The sequence below is a fragment of the Carassius carassius genome, chromosome 22, assembly GCF_963082965.1.
Source record: "Carassius carassius chromosome 22, fCarCar2.1, whole genome shotgun sequence".
Classification (NCBI taxonomy): Eukaryota; Metazoa; Chordata; class Actinopteri; order Cypriniformes; family Cyprinidae; genus Carassius; species Carassius carassius.
The window spans coordinates 20,609,030-20,631,462 of NC_081776.1; the positions used below are offsets into that span (position 1 = coordinate 20,609,030).

General features: G+C 41.9%; 1 pseudogene; it reads right to left on the reverse strand.

Annotated features, from left to right (window-relative positions):
* Positions 1-22,433, reverse strand: part of LOC132098593 (receptor-type tyrosine-protein phosphatase beta-like) — a 33,564-nt pseudogene that overhangs the window by 5,780 nt on the left and 5,351 nt on the right.

Genomic DNA, 22,433 nt, shown 5'->3' on the forward strand with positions numbered 1-22,433 from the left:
AACGGTTCCCAGCTTTACTCTTCTCAACAGGACCAACAATGTCCATCCCAAGGCGTTCAAATGGAGTGGCAATGATGGGGAGTGGTAGGAGTGGAGCTCTGGAGGGAAGGCTAGCAGATGTCATTTGACACGGAGGACAACTTTTGCAGAATTCAGCAACATCTCTACGCAGTCCAGGCCAGTGAAAATGGTGTTTAATACGGGCTATGGTTTTGTGCTTACCTAGGTGGCCAGCCCAGGGAACGGAATGCCCCAACACTAGTATAGCCTCTCTAACTGCTTGGGGTACCACTAGCTGCAATACGGATTCCTGTTGACGGTAAAGAATGCCATTTTGCAAGATGTACTCCTCTTTGCTCACGTCCAGCTCATCTCCGGTCTCCTTGATCTTCTGAAAAAGAGATACTAAAGATGGATCAGATTTCTGCGTGTTTATGATACTGGCTGGCATTTGAAATCCTAAAGGCAACTCTGGCTGGGTGTTAGTTTGTGACTTCACAACTGTGTGAAGGAATTTCTCCTGTCTTTTCTGCCTTCGAGTTTTACTTAACTTCCTGGGTGTTGCCTCATCACTGTAGAATGGCAAGGTACTGAGGATCTCCAGGTGCTCGTTAGACTTCTTAGCCTGCCCCCTAGTGACAGCAGCATAGCATTTTCTGATTTTGTTCGATTCAAACAAATCAAAAAGTACTGGGAGGTCTCGTCCTAGAACAACAGGATAAGGCAATTTATCAGCTACCACAATGTTCAAAAGATATGACTGACTGCCAACTTTGATATACATGTCAGCAGTTGAATAACTCTTCTCATCACCATGCACACAACATATAGGGATGGTGTCTCTGGTGTTGATAATATTGGTTGGTACAAACTTCCTGTGCACAAGTGTCTGATCACTCCCAGTATCAATTAAAGCTTTGAGAGCAGTTCCATTAACTTCAACATCAGCCATCTTTACAGCCTGCTCATTCTTGAAAACAGCATCCGCCTGAGGGCGCGGTACAACACACATCCGAGTCAACTTTGCTGTATTTTTAGGGCACATGGGCTTTGTATGGCCTTCTATTCCACAGAGATAGCAGATTGGTTTTCTACCTGAGGGTTGTCATGGTCTGCTAAACAACTGGTTCTCCCCAGTAGGAACCTTACCCCTGCTAGCCTCTGGCCTTGGTTGGTACTGCTGGATGGGTTGATCCTGCTGGGGGGGGGTTTACGGCGGTCTCTTGGGGTCTCCCATGAGTTATAGCTCCATGGCTGTCCTTTCCTCCGTGCCGCCACAAACACTTCCGCTAGTTTAGCAGCCTCCATGGCAGAACCTGGGTCGTGCTCTCTGATCCAAATCTGCAGCTCAGGGGACACCGTTCTTAAGTATTGCTCCAGCATCATAATTTCCCCAATTTCTTGTGTCGTTTTACCTTTTGGCTGGATCCACTTTCCATAAAGCTCCTTGATTCTTGCATACAATTCCTTTGGGCTCTCATCAGGGCTCACCTCTAGGGAACGGAATCTTTGCCTGTAGGTCTCAGGGTTAATGTCATACTTGGAGAGAATTGCACCTTTAACCCTATCATAATCAATAGAGTCATCAATGTCCATATGCACATAAGCACTTCTAGCTTTACCAGTTAGCAATGGCATTAAATGAAAAACCCAGTCTGGCTTCGGCCATCTGCAGGCTAAGGCAATACGCTCAAATGCAATAAGAAAGTGTTCAATATCAACTTCATCAGTAAATTTCTCTAGTCTGGGCACATGGTGTGGATGGACCTGACCTGTAGCTGTTGTAGTTGTATCAATCACAGAAGTGGGATCCATTTGGGTTTGAGAACGAGTTCTGTTGGGTGGAAAGGTCTCCAGATCTTGATCAGAATCTATTGGTGGATGCTCTGTCAGTGGAGATGTTCTGGCTTGTACTTCCAACTGCAGCATCTGAAATTGATTAAGTGTTTTAAACCGCTGTTCTTGTCTTGTAGCTGCTTCCTTCTGCTTCTCATCCCGGGCCTCCTGCTGTCGCATGTGTGCTCGGAGAATGGCTGCCAGGTCAGACAGGGTTGGCTCCTTTCCTTCCCCTTCAGTGTTTTCCACTCCAAAAACTCCATTTTCTTCTTCTTCACTAACAGGTTGCTTGTCGGATACAGTTTGGCTTTCAGCTCCCCCTTGTGGTCTGCCTTTTCCACCTCTTCCACCACGATTCATTTCTTCTTGTTGGGGAATAACTCCCAAAAAAAAAAAAAAAAAAAAATCAATCCTGTGTCCGTCACTGAATGATCCCACCGCTGCCACCAATTGTCAGGGACCAGGACAGTGAGGCAAGAGGACACAGGAGGTTTTTCAAAAACGTGGGTTTTTTTTATTACCCAAAATATTGAAAAATTACATAAGGACCAAAACTGATAACTAGGCCTAAAAAGAGGTCAACAAAAATAACTGAATATAAGCTCAAATACATCAACTCACAACACAAGGTTAACTAAACAAAACACTGACCTGCCCCAAAAGACACAGAAGAAAGCTTATATAACAGCTTGACAAAACCAAATAACATTGAAGGGGTAAACAAACCTAACACTTGGGAACTTGAGAGCTAACTAAGGACAAAATCCCCCTGGCACATGGTGAGACATGGTATGGCCTAATGAGCTGGCTCCCAGATATAGGTCTCCTCAGCCTTTAGCCACTCCTTTTGCCCAACCAGGAAGGGACCGCCCCAACAGGTCCAGGTAACTCAACACAAAGAAATATGGAATTAGTGCACTCCCTGTAAATCAAAATCAAGGTAAAGCAAAATAAACCAAATCAAAATGGTATTGTGTTCCTTATTTAAATAACATAGTTTAGATGCCTGTAAATAATAAGTGCAACAAACTATGGAGGTGAACTAAAACCATAATCAAATGTTTAGAATTGAGATGATGTTACCCTGTGTGGCCGTAGCCATCACAGGGACTAAACTACAAGTAGTCCTTGTTTAATTTGACCACACAAATAAAAAGATTATAAGTTTTTAATAAAAAATAATTCAAGCTGCTTTGCATTTGGAAAAGACCACAAAGCACTAACTAAACCAGCACTAACTATACTGGTATAAGTAGTAGTCTAGTATACCTTGAGATATAAATGTATAATACTTGTATTTTACTTAAAAATCATTTGTCTTTACTTACAGGGCAGTATATTGTTGTAGCGATTTTTGCTTCGGTTTTCGGGTAGACGTGCAGCATTCTGAGTTTGGGTCCGTCCCACGTCCTTTAGGCCCTTTTCAAAATTGCATAAATGTTGAATGCAATAATCAATAACGCATTCAGATGATAAAGTTTGGCTTATTATCTGATAAATGGTCATTTAGATTAAAATGGAATGATGTCTTGACTAGGCTTTCAAATATACTATTCTGTAACTGCTTTGATACATATTAGTGTTTGATTTTTTTATTACCTCAAACTCTTCAAATAGAAGGTAACTGCAATCAGCTTGAAGTTTAGCAAGATGAGACTCAAACTGCGCTGCGTGGACTGGGCTAGTGCATAATAGCGAAAATTCATGCTTACAATAATGATAATGTTCAAAATGAATGCTCCAATTTATGAACAAACTTGAAAATATAAAACATTATTATGTATTTTCCTCTCATTAAAATAAACAGAATTGAAGTATTTTGGTACCTCCTTATGCCTGAGCACATCTGTGAAGTAGGCAACGCTTTCCACATGCACGTTTTCATCACGAGACTTTCCTGCACGGCTCTTGAAAAACAGTCAGACACAAATAAGCATCAGCACAGTAACAAATTTGTTAACAAGAGTGTGTATACTCACATTTTGTGAGCCCTCTTTCTGTAAATGAGTAAGGCAGTCACAGCGAACACCATGGTGACTAGAAACATAGCAGCGGTGATTCCTCCTGTTAGGCCATTTCGTGGAGCTGAATGACAAAAACTTGAGAAATGACACTACTTAATAAAAAATAGGTTGGAGTCATGGCAAAGTGGTATTACACATGGGGAACTGGTTTGAGTCTGACCTGTGTCATGTTCTCATCTCAACAACCTTAAACTCAACTGTCCTGCTGATTCTTAACACTAAAAAAAAATGTCAACGGTGTCTTACCTGATTGAGTTAATAATGGGAGGGAAAGGTAAGTGTCTGTGTAAAGGGGATGCGCACATTCTTTGTTCTCTTCATCAAACAATTGAGTGAAGGCACGAACACTTAATCTGAGAGAGTAAAGTAAGAATTTTTAGAAATACACATCTTAAACTTAATTTGGAAACTATTTCAGTAAAAAATTGTAATGTTGTCCTCATTTACTCATATTCACATCATACCAAACCTGTTACAGCATTAAAATAATTTAATGCTGTATCATTTTAGCGTAATCACTTTTTGATCTTTTTTAGAGCTTGCCATCAACATTCTCTTGTCACTTTATCGAAAAAGAACACCTTGAACAATATTCTAAACATCCCCTTTGATGTTCCACAGAACAATGGTTTTGAATAATATGAGTGAATATGAGAGCATTTTTTTTTAAATGCATATCAATTTTTTAATGCTTCAGCATACAATATTTTTATATGAAGACAAACTTCTTTTTAATAAAACACAATGATATTGAGATGGATGAACATTAAAATCTTCAGTTTAAAGTAATATACTACAACAAATAATACATAAAGCTATTCAATAGTACCGATAGTAAGTTCTGGGTCTGAGCGGCCCGTCACAGAAATGTGTTCCATGTTTGATAGATTCTGGATCCCATTTGCAAGCTCCTCCCAGATATTTCATCCCTGCTCCGAGGTTGATCTCAAAAACACGGATCTTGCTGTCAGATCCCAAAGCACACAGGCTGTGAAAGCAGCCGGTCTGGTATGCTTTGATGGAGCGGTTTTGTCTGTAGTCTAGATAAGATGGCTAAGGATGTCTTTGCTCTGGGAGGATGTTATCAACATCTGTAAATGAAATAAGACTGGATTCAGATTCAGAGTTAAGACATAACCACAGACAAATAGCAATAATATTGGCATAAATTCTGCTAATCTCAGTTTAAGAAACTGAAATAAAAAATGATTGGTACCATTTGACTCGGTGACAATAACTGTGAAGAAACGAATAGCCCCATTAGCATCACTGAACCAGCTGCAGTTGAACTTAAACCGGATGGAGAAATGGCTGATGACCGTGGACTGCTCACTGACCCGTACTGTCACTGGTGGGACAGGGGGCCCTGAAAAACCAATATGGACCTCTTGAGATTCTATCATAGCATTTTGACAATTTAGGTATATCTAAATTATATATTAGAAGTATTCTATATATAATTAGGCAATTAAAAGCTGGAATAAACTTCACAACTTTCAAATATGGAACAGATTTTAAAACACTTGGCCTCATACGCCTGCTTCCTTGTAAATGGTTAAAGAGAAAGACTGGCCATCATAAAATAAACGACTGAAGATCACACGGTACTAGACTTTTTTTTTTTTTTAATTGTTCCAGAAGCAGCAAACTCACAAAGAAAATGGTGCCTTGTTGCTAGGAAATGCAAGACAAATTAATAATAATAATATGCATTCTAAAATTGGCTCAAAATCTTAAACGTGATTGACAGCCATGATTGAATCGGCTGAAAATCTGGGCAGAAATCGGTGCAAAAGTCATATTCCAGCTGTACCTATGTAATTCTTTAAATTCATTACAATTTTGTATTCTAGAAAAGATTGTTCCTCTTCAGGAACTCGAGCTGCGTCGAGAACGTTTGGGCAACGTGTCCAGCGTGACTTCTCAGAATAATGTGTATAATCAGTCAAAAGGAAGGGCGAGACGTCATAGGCGGGTGACGTCAGAGACCAGGAAGCATAAAGCATGAGCAGCGAAGCCAGAAACCAGCCTTGTGTCTTCAGCAAGCACTCTGTGTGTGTGTGTGTGTCAGTCACAATCTGTTTGTGAGTCTTATTTAGTGTTGTTTGTCCACTGATAAACTCCATTGTCAAAGCTTCAATCAAGAGAAGTTTTGGGCGAGAGCAGGCTGTGTGTTTTCCCTGCCAAAAAAAAAAAAAAGGTAGGGACACATGCAGCTCGTGTGTTGTCTGTTTGAGAGTGAAGCGCGCAGTGTCAGCTCTCGAGGGAGTTGACGGCTGCGATGCGAGCCTTTGCTTCACTCTCAGAAGGCTCTCTTTGAGGAGAGAGCTTTCACTGGCATTTCTCGCGGTGCCAGCCCCGCTTTTGTCGATGAAAAAAACGGAGCGGTGGTTGTGCTCGCGGGATTCGCTTTCGGATCTGCTTGAAGACGGGCAGCAGTCCCTATCTTCTTTCTTAGCCACCAGATCCGGCGCCGCTCTTGGGGGTTCGGGAGTCTTTCTCTGAGAAAGATTGATATGGAAAGTTTTGAATAAAACTTAAAAAAAAAAAAAATTGATATGGAAAGGCGTCGATGAGCTCGCCAGTTGTTCAAGCACCAGTCACACAAGCACCAGTTACACACGCATATTATGCCTAATATTATAATAAGCAGCATTAATGAAGAGTGGAGCTCGCGCAGTCGGCTCTCGGGGAGCTGATTGTGCTTTTCTCGCTGTTAAGCGCTCCGCTCTTGCCGGGCACGCTCGGAGGAGTGTGTCCGTGCATGCGGTCGCTGTCTCGCTGGTGCTGAAGCACAGCGGCGACCGCGATAGCGGGAATCGCACATGATCTGGTGAACGGGTTGGAGACGGCTCGTCCTATCTCCACCTGTGTTTACTAGATCTAGAGCCCGTTCTCGAGGCTTGGAAACCAGCGCTGCAGTTTCTTCGCCCTCTGAGACAGCTCGCTGCTGCTGCTGCATGCCTCTCGCCGGGCACGCTCTGAGGAGTGTATCCGTGCATGCGATCTTGCGGTTTCGGTCGCGCAGGCACGGCGGCGACCGCGTTCGCAGGAATCGCACATGATCTGGTGAACGGGTTGGAGACGGCTCGTCCTAACTCCACCCGTGTTCACTAGATCTAGGGCTCGGTCTCGAGGCTTGAAAACCTGTGCTGTAGGTTTTTCGTCCTCGTAGGCAGAGCTCGCTGCAGCATTCATCTTTTCTGAGGAGATTGATGTTGTCTGTGTGACTGAGTAGCAAATATAAAAGAGAAAAAAAATAAAAAATAGACATGCACGATGCCGAGGCAACGCATGTATTACATTGTTTCATCTTTATGTGAGTTTTTTTTTTCTGCACCAGACCGTGTTGACTCGTCTGGTTGTTAACTACTATATATTAATATTTATCTGACTATGTGAAGTTAGATGTGCAGGGGCTCTAGGGATGTAATTTCTTATGTGAAAACACGTGTGTACCGCTCTTCCTCTGAGGAGGTTGAGGCGGTCAGGGGCTGCTGGGCGGAGCAGTCCCAACCATGTCCCAGCCCCTCGTGCCGGGGGTGTCACTTTTGTACTACGCAGATGCTAGAGTCAGAGTGGCGCTCCCAGGCCGTAGGCTTCTAGTGGAAAGCAGTTCTACGGACCATTGTTTTCGCTGGATAGCCGTCATCATAACGTCCTGACGCGTAAGGCCTAGGACGTTTTGAGAGCCAGCTCGCGCTGCCTACGTGCCTTGGATATGTGGAGGAAGCCTTGGTTCTTGTCTCAGGGCCCGGTGCTGGGAGCTCCTTGTCGCCGCGGGATGCTAGCGACAGACGCGTCCCTCACCGGCTGGGGTGCGGTCATGAGTGGCCACCCTGCCTGCGGTCTGTGGAGTGGTCGCCATCTGACATGGCACATCAACTGCCTGAAGATGCTGGGCCGTGCTTCGTGCACTTTGTTATTTTCTCCCAGACCTAAGAGGTCGCCATGTGTTGGTGCGCACCGACAACACAGCGGTGGTCTCTTACATCAACCACCAAGGAGGTCTGCACTCACGCCGTTTATACAAATAGCGTACCAGATCCTTGTGTGGGCCCAGGACGAATTCCTCTCGCTCAGAGCAATTCACATTCCTGGGCATCTTAATATGGGAGCAGACATCCTGTTGAAGCAGGGGCCAAGGCCCGGGGAATGGCGGCTTCACACCAAGGTGATGAAGCAGAGTTGGAGAGTTGGGCCAGACTCTGGTGGATCTGTTTGCGACTCAAGACACATCGCACTGTCCCCTCTGGCTTCCTCTGACTCATCCAGCTCCACTGGGGCTGGACGCCATGGTACAGATGTGGCCGAGGCTTCATCTGTACATTTTTTCCCCCGATTGCTCTGCTCTCTAAAGTTCTGGAGAGAGTGCGCCGGGACGGAGCCGGCTGCTGTTATTAGCCCCGTTCTGGCCGGGAATGGTTCCTGGGCCTGATTTCTCTTTTTGACGGCACTCCATGGGAGGTTCCCGTCAGGAGAGATCTCTTAGAGCTTAGAGACTGTAGGTGTGGTCTCTGAAGAGGCACAACTCTTAGCTTCCCGTCTCTCAACCGAGGTTGTAAGACCTTCTCCAATCCAGAGCTCCCTCAATGAGGAAACTGTATGCCTTGAAGTGGAAGCTTTTCACTTCTTGGTGCGGAGACCGCCAGCTCGACCCAGTTAACTGCCCGTATGGTACAGTGCTGGAGTTCCTGCAGGCTCTCCGCAGGGTTGACCCACTCCACCCTGAAGGTCTACGTGGCGGCCATGGTGGCCTACCGCGCCCTTCTCGGTGGCCAGTCAGTGGGCAGAAACCCTCTGGTTACATGTTTCCTCCATGGTGCGCTGAGGCTGAGGCCCCCGGCCAGAAGAAGCTTATGCTAAGCGGTGATCAGGATGTTATCCTAAGCCTCGAGTCCTCTAATCTTCCCTCTCCTGGGGGTCAAGTCTCACTCCTTCTGAAGTTTGGCCATTGGACGGGTTGTCCCTGAATTCTGTCAGGCTCCTTCTCTTGCTTTAGCTGTGCTCTTCCACACTAGGCAGAGATTTGAAAGTCTGGCGGCGTGGGCATTCTCGTTCCCCAAACGTTCTTGACGCAGCTCGAGTTCCTGAAGAGGAACGTCTGGGGTTACGTATGTATTGTATTGCTTCATCCTTTGAGGCTGGTTTCCGGGTTCGCCGCTCATGCTTAATGCTTCCTTGTCTCTGACTTCACCCGCCTATGACGTCTCCACAATCCACAATCCAGAACTCACATATGTTTCCATAATTCTTATGAACTGAATAAAAACCAGGATAGAATGCTTTCAATTTATGTATACATTTTGCTGAAATTGGTCCCAATTTTATAGTTATTTTTATTGACACTTTATTGAAGTTGATCCAGAATGTGTACATTATCTTAGTTACCAAACTACGCATTCCAGAAGAGCTGGGATGGGAATTATTTATTGTGATTTGACACTTTTTTGATTTGATTCTCTTCATCAAAAACACTCATTCAAATTCATTCTCTGCTTAATTTTTTGTTGGATACATAATTACACCAGCAGGTGGCGACCAGTGCACGCTTTCAAGTGAGTGAGCTTTCATAATTCACCATTTGTTCATACACAGACATTTTTCTTAGGACTCAAAACAGTTCATTTGAACTGAAATGATTCGGAAAAAAACTGGAATCAAGCATGTTCCAAAAATGTTGGAATTAATAAACCGTACAAAACAAAACCAGCAGGTTTTTAGGTTTTACTATACTATAATGGTTAGATTTGATTGTTTTTTCATCAGGTTAATCACATACTTCAATACTTAATAATTATTTTTTATATATATATATATATAAATAATACTTTATTTCAATACTGTAGGATGTAAAACTCGCCACAAGTGACTTTGAGCTAATATTTTAGCAATCCTGGTGTGATCTCGAGTGGTCGATGATTCTGTACTCACGGATTCTGATGGTGCGGTAAACAGGATTGCTTTAGGTCACAGGACCCTCTTTCGTCCCACTGACAGTCCGAAGGCTGATATTATAGAGCCGCCCTGGATAAAGTCCTTCCAGTGTGCGCCAAGTGGGATGAAGAACAGAAACATGAAGTACATCCTGAGGAAACCATGCCACTTCAAAATCATCATAGTCTCCTGTTTCTGGGACATGCCACTTTATCTGCACTGAGCCGGAAGAACTGCTGACAGACACTGATGATGGTGGTGCAGGAACTGTGGTGATATAATAGAAGTAATTTAGCTTTCAGGACTGAAATGCATTGGTTTTGCTTTGGTTTTAGCAAAATGTCCAAGCTGTTCTTTGCTGAGCTCCAAGAAGACCACAAATCAGTATAAAAGCATCACAAATGTTTCATTAATATGACCTGGGCACTATATTTCAAGTCTTTTCAGATTGTATGATGCTTTGAATAACTCATTAAGTCATTATACGCTGGAAATGAATCACAGAAGAAAAGCTGAGAGCTGCAGCATGGAAGAGATTTTCAGCACAGGCATACTGTTGCATACTGCAAACTGTTTCAAATATAGAAACATTTTAAATGAAACTGGCCCATCTCTATGGCATTAGATCAGTTATAATGTTAAACATATCTTCAGGGCTTTTTGATTTGCAGCAGTACTGACCTGTACGACCTACTGCTGTCGTAGTGTTGGTCAGATCTTCACTCCAGCTCTGAAGGGTAGCAGAATAAAGCCGACAAGCTACCAGCCCGTGGAAGACCACCTGTGTGCTCTCTGGACCCAACCGCTGTTTAAAACCATCTACAGTGACAGAATATCCAGTAAGTCCTCCAGGACCACGCATCCAGCTCAGAAGAAGACTATCCATTTGACCCTGATTCTCAACATGGAGGTTTATGACAGAGGCAGGAGCTGTAAAAAACAAACAAGACTTTAAGCATCCAAACAAAAACAAAAAAATAAAGAATATTTATTATTATTATTATTATTATTATTTTTTCTTTATTAGATAAATTAAAAAGAGTAAGAGTCAGAAAGTACCTTAAATTAGGAGGTCAAAGTGAGAAAAATGCCACAGGCTTTCACTGTTAATCTAAATTTTGATATACGATACATTAATATCAAATTAAATTCTACGCCTATTCCGGTTTTGTAAATTGGTAGCTTTAGAAGTGTATGTTGTTGTATATTGTGAATTTCAGTTTGGTTTTATTTAGTTTTTGTTCAGAAAGTTTTAAGCTTGTTTGTACTTTTGGAAAATTTGAACTTTTGTGATGTTAGATATTTTACATGCCAATCAGACAGCCATTTATTGTTTAATAGCACAGAATACTGAAAATTGTGTTTGGGAGAATTGATTAATTAACTAACTTCGACCACTTAGCACTTTTTGAAATTGTCAAAACTAAAGTCGTCCTATGCAATTTTGTTAATTTTTATGCATATTCTAGCACACATTTAAGATTTTTTTTTCATTAGTTACGTTTTACTTTAGTCAGATATAGTTTACTTCTAATTTTAGTTTTAGTAATCATTTTTTACAATAATATCTTTGATATATATACTTATTTGGATTTAAACTAATCAAATATGAAGGGAAACGAAACCTGCCATCATAAAGGTCAAACTGCTCCTAAAAATCTAATCCAAGTATTGGGTTTTAATAAATACAATTTCTGAAGAGTTTTGGTTTTCACCTGTACGTGCCCATATAGATGACTGACTACTCAGCTTCCCACTCCTGCTGATGATCATCATCTTATACAGCGTCCCCGGCAGCAGGTTTGTGAAGGACCATTCCAGGGCATCTTCTCCCAGTGTCTTGGGGGACTGTATTTCCTTAACTTGATCAACCTCAAACAGGTACAGATCAAACCTGTCCACCCGGCCCTCCGGTATTGACCAGCAGAATGAAAGTTCAGTGCTCATGTTGGAGCATATGTATAGCCCGGTCACTGCTGCTGGACCTGAGGAGATTAGGACATCAAGTCTTGTAAACTTGCCATTACGTGATTCTGGGAAACACTTGGAATCTTTGTTTTTCCATTAACTGGGTTGGAAAATCTGTGGAATTCTGCAGAATTTATCTATTTGAAGTAAAATGTGTTAAACAGAGCTCAAGTATTTTAAATGCTAAATAGTAAGATATGTTATAACATAAATAAAAATGCCATAAAAACAGCTATTTTGTTTAAATGAAATACATTTGGGTAAGATATATATTTGCAAGCTTGTTTTTCCTGTTTTAACATGTAGACTACCTTTGCTGTCTAAAGAATATGAATAAAGATTTTAACGAAAAGTAATCATTTGTTTTATGTTACATTCAATTGTGAGTTCATATTAATGGTCATGTTACTCAAAGAAATGTTTGCAAAAAATCGCAATATTTGCAATGTTTAGAAATCACTAAACTATTTTCTCAAATATTGCCTATTCGAGAGAGAAAGAGAAATGGAGGTTGCGTGTATTCGCGTCTGTGCGTTTATCTTTTTATTGTGAGTTTACTTAAAAACAGTGATTGCATCATCTTGTCGCTGGAAAATATAATGTAGCGAATCAGTATTTAAACTGTATTTAATAAAAGTCGTGGGGCAGCGTTGACAAGTTTATTTTCTCCTGGATGTGTGATCTTGGCATCTTGGCAACGCCTCTGGGCAGCTATTTCAGACTAACAAGACCAGCTCCTACCTAAATGAATGGGCAGAGAGTCAGAACTGCACTTCCACTGGTCACCGGGACGTAAAAACTGCATGTATAGAAACAGCTGTAAAATATGATAAAAATCGCTGAAAAAGTTAGATGATTTTGCCCCAAAATAAGGTTTAAAACACCTTTTCCCCCACAGGTTATACCTTTACTACGCATGCACAAGGGTTCCTCAACTGTGCGCATACATCAGTGGAACCAGACGATAGGCTTAAATGTTTCCCGGCTTGACTGTTAAAAGCAGATGATTGGCTTTCCAGCAGGAGGGGCGGGACATGTGCATACACCCGCCATCTTTGCCGTTACGGGTTTTCCTTATATAGTTGTATTGAGGATTGAGGAAGTGGCATGTCTCTTATTTATAAATTGTCTCTGGTTTTATCCATGTGGAATTAACTGGATGGCTTAAAAAAATGTCTAAACTCAAAATACATGTATGGGTCTAATTCTTCTTATTTTTTATCATGTGAGCGATTCAGTCATGTGGCGAACTGATGACATAATGTAAATACACATTGAAAAACATGCTACAAGATGAGTGTCTTACATGCTTGTCCCTCGGCAGTGATGTCCTTGCTTTTGGCAGTGCCACTGAGTGTCTGAGTGTGTGCTGTGTACCACCTCCCTGGAGTTAAATTTTTAAACAGGTGGTGGTTGTTAGTAGCAGGTACAGAAGCGCTGGCGATAACTGTGTCACTCTCATCTAGTAACTGTAGACTGTATCCATCATAAACACCCACAGCTGCCGTCCAGCTCACTAACAGATTGTGTGTGCTGAGTTCATTATCTACCCGCAGGTTAGTGACTGTGGAGGGGTCTGAAACACACATAAGCAAGGGCGTAGATCTATCTATCTATCTATCTATCTATCTATCTATCTATCTATCTATCTATCTATCTATCTGGCAACATGCTTTAACTGATTACAAATTCAACATATACAAATATGAAAGAGACAACATTTAGACATTTATTTTAAGATTTTTACATTCCACCTTAATGCATTTTAATTTTTTTTCTAAAGGGAAACACATCTTTAAAACATTAAAGGCATTAATGTATAGCCTAACTTTACAAAACTGCTGTTTTTCTATACTGTTTCCTATTTTATTTTATTTTATTGATTGAATGGTATCTTCTTTACCTGATCACCTGCTCCTCCTCTCCCTCTGCTGACTTTTCTACCCTGCAGCTATATTTACCTCGAATCTGTTATAAAAACATGTTAAGAGATTATACACCTCATAACCTTATGAAATTTGTGTATAATCATCATTCATAAAATTCTAACATAGTAGAGATTATCAAAAGAAAGAAATTAAGTATTGAAACCGCCAGTAGGCGGCAGTGTTTCACTGTTTTAATGAGTTAGCCACTTAAAGGCAGGGTAGGTAATACATGTATAAACAACTTTCTTCCAAATTTGTTTAAACTTTCTATATATATCAATGCATAATTAAAATGTAAGTACTCTGATAAAAAGAGTATAAAAATCAAGTGACTCTAGACCGTTTAATCTGTATTAAACACAGCTCATTATTTCCATTTCGGGACGAAACATAGGATTGGCTTAGGCGACTGTCACTCTCTCGCAACCATGGCAACCACCCTTTTGCCACACATGACCTGCCCACTTGCGCGTGCACGTTTGATTTGAGGAAACAGCACGTTTGATTCAACAGGCACGGATCCTAGGAATACCAAAACAATGGCAGAGAAACAGCAAGCAAAATTCACAGTACCAGCCTATGCAGTTAGTGAAGGCAAACCAGGCAAAAAAAGGAAGACAGTAACAGTACAAGAAAAAGCAATGAACAAAAAGTCTTTGGATAAACAAACAAATAAAACGCGAGTTAAAATCGGCGTGGCTTTCCAGCGATGGCGAGAACTGAGGGAACTCAAGGGGCTGAAAAGTGACTCCTTGATGGCTTTATTTCTGCTGGACAGGTAAATCTTTCTTTTTGTATTTTGATCATACATATTTTTTTCATGAAGCATGTGTCATTAGCACACGTAGCTGCGTAATATAGCTAACATAACATTACTTAGCGAGCCATAGTAGAGGCTTTGGAAGGAGCCCAGAAGGGAGGGGGTGGAGTGAATGGAAATAATGAGCTGTCTTTAAAACAGTCGTGAGAGGTCTACAGTCACTCGATTTTTATACTTTCTTTTTCAGAGTACTTACATTTTAATTATGTATTGATATATAAATAAAGTTTAAACAAATTTGGAAAAAAGTTTTTTATACATTTTTTTACCTACCCTGCCTTTAAATCGTTAATTCATCCAATTCGTTCAAAAGTCAGATTAATTTAGTAAGAAAACAAACACCGATGTGGATACTTTTGTCGTTGATAATTACAGACACTATTGAAAAATATACTAGCAAAACAGACAGCTGCTTTGGTAACTTGTTATACTGATAGTACATAGTACTAAATACAAACATTGCAATGGATTAGCTAGCTAAAATATATGTGGTGTGTACTAACTATTACACAATATTCTCATACCTCATTCTCAGTACATGCTTTGTTTTTTTTTATTTTTTTTTGCATCCCTCTCTGACCAGCAGTTAAATATAGTCCGCTGTGCAGCGCTTCTCTTCATTTTTGGCGTTAACATTAACCGTGTGCTCTCCCATTCAAACGCCACTCGCTTGTTTTGGTCAAAGTGCGACTCATTGGTTGGGCGTTACCAATCGGTTCAATGGAGGGGGAGTATTTTTTGTCTGATTTATTATGACATACTCATATTTGATTAGGAACAAAATTATTTTTACAAAATAAATGAATTCTATTTTTTCATATTATATTTTTCATTTGATCTACTGTGATTTTCATGTTGAAATATTGGGGGGGTTGTAACTGATGGATTTGAATATTGGGGGGGTTACCTCCCCCCACCCCCCCCATAAACTACGCCCCTGCACATAAGCACACATTAGACTATACTTTCTGGTTTCAAATACTTCTTGTCTCAACAACATTATTGTATTAATTAAATTAATGTTTCCACTAAAAGATCTGGTTTTGACTTGTAAATACATTTAATATTTGTTATTCACACCTGTTCTGCCACTAGCTGTTATGTTGTTTGTATGCGTTCCACTGACCGACTGCACAGTAACTGAGTACAGTTGACCAGGTACCAGTTTTTGAAATTCTGTCTGTGGGATGTGTTTAGGAACATTTCTGATGTCCTTGACATGTGTCTCATGAAAGAGATACACTAAGTGAAAGTCCCAGTCTCCTTCACCAGAGGACCAAGAGACTCTGAGACTGCTGTCTGTGGAGCCAGCGCTGAGACGAACACTCCGAACCTGACTGGGTTCTGGGTGGGAAAAAAGAAACAGCTGTTACACAAAGGATACTGTGATGATGATAATGAAACATTAGGATTCAAATCCTGTCAGGTTCAACATGTGATTCAACACATATTCAGTGTTAAATCTGATGTTCAAATTAAGCACACGTGATGTAAATAATAATAATAATAGTAATATTTTACCTCATTAACCACTGCTTGATGCATTTACATTACTTTTACATTTATTCATTTAGCTGACGCTTTTATCCAAAGCGACTTACAATTGCTATATATGTCAGAGGTCGCACGCCTCTGGAGCAACTAGGGGTTAAGTGTCTTGCTCAGGGACACATTGGTGTCTCACAGTGGATTCAAACCCGGGTCTCTCACACCAATGGCATGTGTCTTATCCACTGCGCCAACACCACCCCACAATGCCACAATGCTACAACAGTTAGCTTCATTATAAAATGCATTATAATTATATGGGAATTTCACAAAAATATGTCCAGGTTTCTTTTTGCTTTCTAAAAGACAGTATTACCATTATTCACAATGCACACTGGTTATTATTGTTGTTTCTAATTTCATATATATATATATATATATATATAATGTATATGATTATTATTACATGTACATGAAAATAAAACGTTTTCACTGTAAAAACTTACAGTACCTGTGTGGCCCTCAAGGATCTCTGCATGCTGGTATGACCCGCTGTGAGTAGACAGCACGATCTTTACCCACAGCACCCGGAACTGAAAAACACAAGGGTGAAAAAAATAAATAAATACATAAATACATACATAAACAAACAGGAATTTAAAGGGGTCATGAAATAGAAAATCTGAATTTCTTTGACATTTAAACATTTGAGATCAAGAACATTTACATAGAAATATAGGATAAAATGATTTTTGAACCTCACATATCAGCATCAAAGTAAATAAAGAGAAGAGAGTAAGAAAAAATATAAAGAGGATACAAATAAATAAATAAATAAATAAGTAGAATATGAATAATGTTATATTTAATGTTAATGTTAGTAATTTATATATTTGTTTGGTCTTTTTATTCATAGAGTCTCAATATACTCTGATAGGAATGCCTTTGTGCTCTGCCATTGTGAGTCGAGCTGTAAGCAGAAGTTTAGGATAAATGTGCATTACATTACAATAGGTGACATACATGATCTATGTCACTTTTATTTATACAGTGCTTTATACAATGCAGATTGTTTCAAAGAAGCTTTAAAGAGATTACATAAAAACTATTTAAAGATGCAAACAGAGACCAATTTTTCTGTAAAGCAGCTACTGTAAAAAAAAACAATAGTGTTATTGTTTAGCTGAGGTCAGCTAAGAAGACAAGTGAAGTGAAGAAGTGAATTCACTTCACTACTTCTTTCAGAGACAAAGCTTATCAATATCAGGTTGTTCCATTTGGCCTAACCTTGACACATCACACTTTGACAAAGTGCATGGATGCAGCATTGGCTCCTTTGCGACTCTAGAACTGCCTCCATGAGGACAAGAGTACGCTTTGAAATTGAGACTCTTTACTTTGTGGTGCAGAGAACATTAGCTGGACTCAGTTAGCTGCCTTATTGATTCAGTGCAAGAGATTTTTCAGGATTGCTTTTCTGCTGAGATACCCCCCACCACACTTTAAAGGTTTACATGACAGCCAGCCATCAACCCTTAGGTGGTGATTCATTGAGGAGACACCCTCCAATGTCTTGTTTCCTATGCTGCAGAGACCTGCAGTGCATTCAAGAGTTACAGTACAGTATTGAAAATATTTTTGCCTTGGGAAAAAACGCTTTGGTGGACACAGTGTTAACAACACGGGAGTTCCTCCACAAGTTCATCCTAGTCTACATTGATGATGTCCTCATCTACTCCCGGAGCCTGGCAGAACATCAACGCCACGTTGCAGAGGTCCTGCAATGCCTGAGGGCCTACCAACTGTATCTCAAGGCCGAAAAGTGCGCTTTCCATCAGCACTCAGTGCAGTTCCTTGGATACAACATCAGCAGCAGTGGCATCCGGATGGACGAGGGGAAGGTAAACGCCGTCAGAGATTGGCCCACTCCAACCACCATCAAGGAGTTACAGCGGTTCCTTGGCTTTACCAACTTCTATAGACGGTTTATACAAAACTTCAATACCATCACCAGCCCTCTCACCAGTCGTAACAAACCCAAATCTCTCTCCTGGACTCCTGCCGCCACAGAGGCCTTCCACATCCTTAAGGGGGCCTTTACGACCGCCCCACTCCTGGTCCATCCCGATCCCGACCGACCCTTCGTCGTGGAAGTCGACACCTCGACCACCGGAGTGGGAGCGGTCCTTTCTCAGCAGCAGGGGAATCCCAGTCGCCTCCACCCATGCGCCTTCTTCTCCCGGAAACTCAACCTGGCGGAGGTCAACTATGATATCGGCAACCGGGAACTGTTGGCCATCAAACTGGCCTTGGAAAAATGGAGGCATTGGTTGGAGGGAGCCAAACACCCCTTTCTGGTCCTAACAGATCATAAGAACTTAGAGTATCTTCGAGTGGCCAAAAGATTAAATCCGAGACAAGCCCGCTGGGCGTTATTCTTCACCTGCTTCCATTTCACCATCTCATACTGCCCAGGGGTGAAAAATGTAAAGGCTGACGCTCTCTCCAGGTGTTACGCCCCCGAAGAGAATCCCGAAACTCTGGAAACCATTCTTCCAGAAAGAGTCATCGTCTCTCCTATTACCTGGTCCGCTGAGACCCTTCCTCCTACAGAGCCTACCACCAACACCCCGCCGGGTTGCCCACCGGAACTTCAGTATATTCCCAGGACACGGCGCACTCCACTCATACACTCCGCTCACACATCGCTTGGCACTGGTCATCCGGGGGTCAATGAAACCCTCTCGTTGCTGAAGGAATGCTTCTGGTGGCCCAACATGGCCTCGGATGTCAGGAGGTACATGAATGGATGTAAAAGCATATCCAAAAGCCCTCACCATCTTCCATCAGGCAAGCTCCATCCTCTGCCCGTTCCCAATCACCCGTGGTCACACCTAGGGGTGGACTTCATAACCGATCTTCCTCCTTCAGATAACAATACCTGCATTCTTGTCATAGTGGATAGATTTTCTAAATTCTGTCGTCTTCTTCCTTTGAAGGGTCTGCCCACGGCCATGGAAACGGCTGAACTGTTATTTAATAATGTCTTCAGGTACTTCAGCATCCCAGAGGATATCGTTTCGGACCGAGGCCCCCAGTTCATCTCCCGGGTATGGAAGGCTTTCCACTCACTCCTAGGTGTGGCCATCAGCCTTTCCTCCGGGTACCATCCCCAGTCAAACGGGCAGACGGAGAGGAATGTTCAGGAGATTGGACGCTTCCTCCGTACCTTCTGTCACGGCCACCAGAACTCCTGGAACCAGTTCCTTGGGTGGGCCGAGTACGCACAAAACTCCCTTCATCAACCTACCACCGGACTCACTCCATTCCAGTGCGTACTCGGCTACCAACCACCTCTATTCCCCTGGTCAGGTGAACCCTCGGATGTCCCCGCCATCGACTACTGGTTCCGGGAGAGCGAGAGGGTCTGGGACGCGGCACACCACCAACTCCAGCGGGCTTTACGCAGACGTAGAACGACAGCCGACCTTCGGCCGATCATAGGCCCCAACGTACCAACCCAGTCAGAAGGTCTGGCTGTCCACCCGGGACATCCGCCTGCGTCTGCCCTGCCGCAAGCTAAGTCCCAGATTCATTGGCCTATTCACCATCATCCAGCAGATCAATCCGGTCACGTACAAACTTCAGTTAACCCCTGAATACCGGATTCACCCCACATTCCATGTGTCTCTCCTTAAACCTCGGAGTGGGCCGTGGGGAGGGGGGTACTGTTACAAACACGCCAGGTTCCATCTCCACGCAATCACAACGCACGCCCTCACCGGAATACTAAGCACATCCACCTGATCCTCATCACCACCCAATCACCTCAGCACCATAAAAACCACACACCCACTCAATCGATGTCCGGTCTCGTTCGCGACAAGGTCTTACCTGTATGCTAACTCTAAGGACTAACTCTTCTTCTACTTACCTCTCCCCAGCGATTATCCGAAGATCCAGATCCCCAATGTGCTTGTGTGTGGTTCACCTTCCTTCTCTGAAGTCTTCACCCAGCCTGCATGGATCCATCCCTCACTCCACCCTACACTACCTGCTCCTCTGCTTGTGTCTGTTCAATAAACCATTCTGTCTGTTACTCCTCAGCCTCCCGAGTGATCCATAACACACAGGGCCTAAGGCAATTCATTCTTACGTCCACCACTCTTCTCGTGTTTAAATTGGACCAGTTGTTCAATAAAGGCCACATGCAGTCAAGACTGAGCTTTGCAAAAACTTCAGGGAAAAAGTTGTTATGGTCAGATGAGACTAAAATTTTATTAATCAGTATCAACCCCAAATGATATGTCTGGTGGAAATGCAATACAGCTCATCATCCAAATAACACCATTCATACTCTACAGTAAAGCATAAAAAGGGTTAGATCATGTTATGGGAGTGTTCCTCTGCAGCATGGACTGCAGCACTTGTCAAGATAGAAGAAAAAATGGATGGGGAAAAATACCATCATATTCTTGAGAAAAATCAGCTGGTCCTCTTTAATCAAAAGAGAAAAAGGTTAATGTGCTTGCATGGCCTAGTTAGAGCCCAAACATAAACCCCACTCAGGGGCGTAGCCATCTTTTCAGAAGTTATATATATATATATATATATATATATATATATATATATATACAACCCGAATTCCGGAAAAGTTGGGACGTTTTATAAATTTTAATAAAATGAAAACTAAAGGAATTTCAAATCACATGAGCCAATATTTTATTCACAATAGAACATAGATAACGTAGCAAATGTTTAAACTGAGAAATTTTACACTTTTATCCACTTAATTAGCTCATTTAAAATTTAATGCCTGCTACAGGTCTCAAAAAAGTTGGCACAGGGGCAACAAATGGCTAAAAAAGCAAGCAGTTTTGAAAAGATTCAGCTGGTAGAACATCTAGTTAATTGATATCAGGTCTGTAACATGATTAGCTATAAAAGCTTTGTCTTAGAGAAGCAGAGTCTCTCAGAAGTAAAGATGGGCAGAGGCTCTCCAATCTGTGAAAGACTGCGTAAAAAAATTGTGGAAAACTTTAAAAACAATGTTCCTCAACATCAAATTGCAAAGGCTTTGCAAATCTCATCATATACAGTGCATAACATCATCAAAAGATTCAGAGAAACTGGAGAAATCTCTGTGCGTAAGGGACAAGGCCGGAGACCTTTATTGGATGCCCGTGGTTTTCGGGCTCTCAGACGACACTGCATCACTCATCGGCATGATTGTGTCAATGACATTACTAAATGGGCCCAGGAATACTTTCAGAAACCACTGTTGGTAAACACAATCCGCCGTGCCATCAGCAGATGCCAACTAAAGCTCTATCATGCAAAAAGGAAGCCATATGTGAACATGGTCCAGACGCGCCGTCGTGTCCTGTGGGCCAAGGCTCATTTAAAATGGACTATTTCAAAGTGGAATAGTGTTTTATGGTCAGACGAGTCCAAATTTGACATTCTTGTTGGAAATCACGGACGCCGTGTCCTCCGGGCTAAAGAGGAGGGAGACCTTCCAGCATGTTATCAGCGTTCAGTTCAAAAGCCAGCATCTCTGATGGTATGGGGGTGCATAAGTGCATACGGTATGGGCAGCTTGCATGTTTTGGAAGGCTCTGTGAATGCTGAAAGGTATATAAAGGTTTTAGAGCAACATATGCTTCCCTCCAAACAACATCTATTTCAGGGAAGGCCTTGTTTATTTCAGCAGGACAATGCAAAACCACATACTGCAGCTATAACAACAGCATGGCTTCGTCGTAGAAGAGTCCGGGTGCTAACCTGGCCTGCCTGCAGTCCAGATCTTTCACCTATAGAGAACATTTGGCGCATCATTAAACGAAAAATACGTCAAAGACGACCACGAACTCTTCAGCAGCTGGAAATCTATATAAGGCAAGAATGGGACCAAATTCCAAAAGCAAAACTCCAGCAACTCATAGCCTCAATGCCCAGACGTCTTCAAACTGTTTTGAAAAGAAAAGGAGATGCTACACCATGGTAAACATGCCCCGTCCCAACTATTTTGAGACCTGTAGCAGAAATCAAAATTGAAATGAGCTCATTTTGTTCATAAAATTGTAAACTTTCTCAGTTTAAACATTTGCTATGTTATCTATGTTCTATTGTGAATAAAATATTGGCTCATGTGATTTGAAAGTCTTTTAGTTTTCATTTTATTAAAATTTAAAAAACGTCCCAACTTTTCCGGAATTCGGGTTGTATATATATATATATATATATATAAGAGGAACGTCCTGGGAATGCGATGTGTGAGCGGAGTGTATGAGTGGAGTGCGCCGTGTCCTGGGAATATACTGAAGTTCCGGTGGGCAACCTGGCGGGGTGTTGGTGGTAGGCTCTGTAGGAGGAAGGGTCTCAGCGGACCAGGTAATAGGATATATATATATATATATATATATATATATA